A 3,467-nucleotide genomic window follows, 5' to 3' on the forward strand; every position below is an offset into this window, starting at 1 on the left:
TCTATTAACTACATCTAACATTTTTTGTATATATTTAGCTGACACAGTTTTATTATAAATTTAGTTCACAGAACACTTTTTCATATGACAGAAGTTCATACTCTTATATAAGGAAGTTTATAGGCTATTACCCAGTTATGACACATAACCTGCTTTCTGGAATTTCATAAGCCTACTTCATAAGTTCATACTTTCATATGTCAAAGTTAATAGGCTACTTACTCAGTTATGTCGCATACTTTCTGGAATACCCCCCAAGGCAGTAGGGTTGCACACTATAAAAACCAGAGCCTCAAACGATCTTTACAGAAAACAAAATGGGACTTTGTGAGTATATCCTTAATTTTTGGTACCGCATTGAAGTATGCATTTAGTCATGTTTGCATATCAGTTTTCATATTAATGTTTGCTTCCTGTTGTGTGTTTAGTAATGATCCTCGGCGGAGCATTGGGTGCAGGTAAACAGTTACAACATATTATCAAAATCAACAGAATGTAATGTAGCTTCTTAACTGTTTAATAATGCATCATTCACGTAGGCAGTGTTAACCGATTTACCGAGGATTATTCATTTCTGAGTTAGTTTCTGACAAAACAAATAGGGGAGACCGGGGAGCAAGAGGAAGTTTCATATTCAACATTCGTAAGACGCTACTTTGCAGCGTCGAGTTAGGGACCGGGTAAAAACGAAACCGTACAATTTAGAAAATGTATGTGTTTCATTATATGTATATGGATATAAAACCTCAAACTGTCCCCATATTATTCTATTAATGTCTGGCCTACTTCCACAACCTTTACTTTTTCAATTACATTTCAAACAAAATGATAGAAAATTGCTCATCTCTTAAAATAGTATGAAATCTTCGCTAATCTTAATACCTTTTTAAAACTTTTGTCAAAAAATCTCAGATATACACCAGATTATTCTAATAATGTCTGAACTACTTCAACACCCTTTAAATATTTGTGTGCCTTTAAACATATTTAATTATAGCTTAGACCATAACGTTTCGTTTGCTGCTGGTTAGAATATTCTAACATGCATGATGCCAGAGAAATATGTCAGACAGTGAAAAGTGTGCCAACCAACCCCGGTCTCCCCTACGCAAAAAGGAGTCTGCTGGAATTTATGGATTTACATATCCTGTTTATGCAAATCAGGGAGCAAATAATGTATTCTGTCCCCTCTTACAAGGCGGGGCCATAGCTTTGGCACCAGTTGCCTTAGGAGCAATAGGCTTCACTGCTGCCGGCATTGCTGTCAATTCCGCAGCTGCCGGTATGATGGCCGCGGCCGCTGCTGCCAACGGAGGTGCAGTGGCAGCTGGATCGACTGTGGCTTTGCTGCAGTCTATGGGTAGGCCTTCCGAATGGAACCTTTCAATGTTTGTGTGATAAGTCAATATGCACAATACTTGGATTAGACAAACATTGTTAATAAATATATAAAGAGAGAAGATGTATTATAGTAATTCAACTGTATATTTGAGAGTACACAAGAGTTTTGTGTTCTATATCCTGTTCTGTGTTAATTGCCTCCCTGACCATGTGTGTTGTTCCTCAAGGTGCTGCAGGCTTGGGTGCAGCTGCTACAGCAGCAGTGGGCGGTGTCGGAGCAGTGGTGGGGACGGCTGCAGCTGCAGCTGTTGTCCTCTGACCATCCCAACTCACTACTACACCTTGAAGGAGGAGTCTCATATCTAGCGCCGATAATCACATGAAGGCTGATTCTCTTGTTGCTCAAGGAAGCAACACCTTTTGACTTACTATTAAATTTAATTAAATTTACTATTTTAAGGGGAAAAGAAGTGCATGACTGTGCATTTCTTTTTTATATAATTAAACATTTAACACTGTAATTCTTTGAATTCTTCATTTTACGACTGCAATGAGTGAGATGTGAAATTCTTCCATTCTTGGTTGAATGATGGTTATGGCTTTGGTGAGCCCCAGGGTCAAGATATGCTTTTTTAAATGATTTCCCAATTAAACTCATATTTCCAGATTACTTAAATATGACTCCCCCTAGAGCAGTACCACCTTGGAAGGAAAATTACACAAACTTTTCCTTCACAAAATAAATTCTAGAGTAAACTACTAGGCTCCAATTGCACATGAAAAAAAGGAAAAGCGACTATAAACCCTAGCCTGAATTGAGCTCTACAGACCAGTCAAATTGATCTTTTTCTTTGAGTCCTCTGAAAGACTTAAGTCTGTTGACATCTATGCTGTCATATTACATGAGGCGCTTGGCCTGATTGGAATATTTATATATGATTCATCTCTTTGTAGAGATCAGGTTATGTCTGTTTCCAATCATGCCTAACATGCCTAACTATAAAAAACCTTCCCTGACTTTTAATAACCGAACATTTAATAAACAAACCAGTACACTGCTCTACAGTATTTTAACAATCATAACAATTCAAGCACTTGCTGAAATGCTGTACTTTGAGTTTTGGAGTTCAATATGCGTCCACTGTCAAGTTTGCGTCCAGTTTATAGTTATGTTGTTTTATTCCAACACAAACGTGTATTCTTTGGGAGCCTGAGGTATCCTCTGATGTACTCACACACTGGAGAAATTAGAATCCTAATGCAGCACTTTTGCTTCAATTTCAAAAACAAGGAAATGACTAGCCATAACACATCTACAAAAACAAATGGTTGGACCCCATGTTCTAGTTGCTTGACTGAGATTAGACTTGAGCATCACAAGCAGACTGCCAAAAGCAAACTAGCTCCTGCTCTGTCATGCCACTATGGAAACTCTAAAGCAGTACTCAATGATGTCAACAACACAAAACAAGAATACAAATCTTACTACTTCCTTCCTTTAATGATGTCATTTATGACATTTAAGAGCATTGACATTGCAACCTTAATAGCTTCATAAATGCATGATGTGAAGGGATCACTTCCAGATCTTTGAGGAGAGCCATGCCACTCCTTCTCCAGTTGCAGCCCCCAGACTGCCCAGTGACACTGTTGCTGTGCCAGACAGCCCTGCAGCAGTTACAGGAAGAACACCCGCAGTACATCAGGTCCATGCATGCATGTAGAAGACATCACATAAACAACCTCCAAAACACAGTTTACCATCAGAAAACCAGGATTTATCTACAATAGGTTAAAGCAGGGGTGTCAAACTCCGGTCCTCGAGGGCCGCTGTCCTGCATGTTTTAGATGTTTCCCTGATCCAGCTCACCTGATTCTAATGAATGGTCGTTATAACAACCCATTTAATTGAATCAGGTGTGTTGACACATGTGGGTTAAAGGGTGTCAAATCCTTACAGTTGACTGTGATACAGCCATTACATGGTATTAGTGTTATGTTTTGAACGTTACCTGCCGACTGCCCCCCCCCCCCCCTCCCCCCCCAAGTACAATTAGTCTTGAACCGCCACTGCACACCTCACTCTAAACTTTTGGGATATCTGAACGACACGTCCCATAGGCACA

The 3,467-nt window shown here is 39.4% G+C and overlaps 1 long non-coding RNA gene across 1 annotated transcript; it reads left to right on the top strand.

Annotated features, from left to right (window-relative positions):
* The first annotated feature begins 232 nt into the window (after nucleotides 1-232).
* Nucleotides 233-1,862, top strand: LOC146234929 (uncharacterized). Its single transcript, XR_014741738.1, has 4 exons — nucleotides 233-327; nucleotides 429-458; nucleotides 1,199-1,360; nucleotides 1,569-1,862. It is a non-coding gene; the product is annotated as an uncharacterized LOC146234929 (long non-coding RNA).
* The last annotated feature ends 1,605 nt before the right edge of the window (nucleotides 1,863-3,467 follow it).

This window comes from Hypomesus nipponensis, chromosome 23 (assembly GCF_054491055.1).
Source record: "Hypomesus nipponensis isolate SF chromosome 23, ASM5449105v1, whole genome shotgun sequence".
Taxonomy (NCBI): Eukaryota; Metazoa; Chordata; class Actinopteri; order Osmeriformes; family Osmeridae; genus Hypomesus; species Hypomesus nipponensis.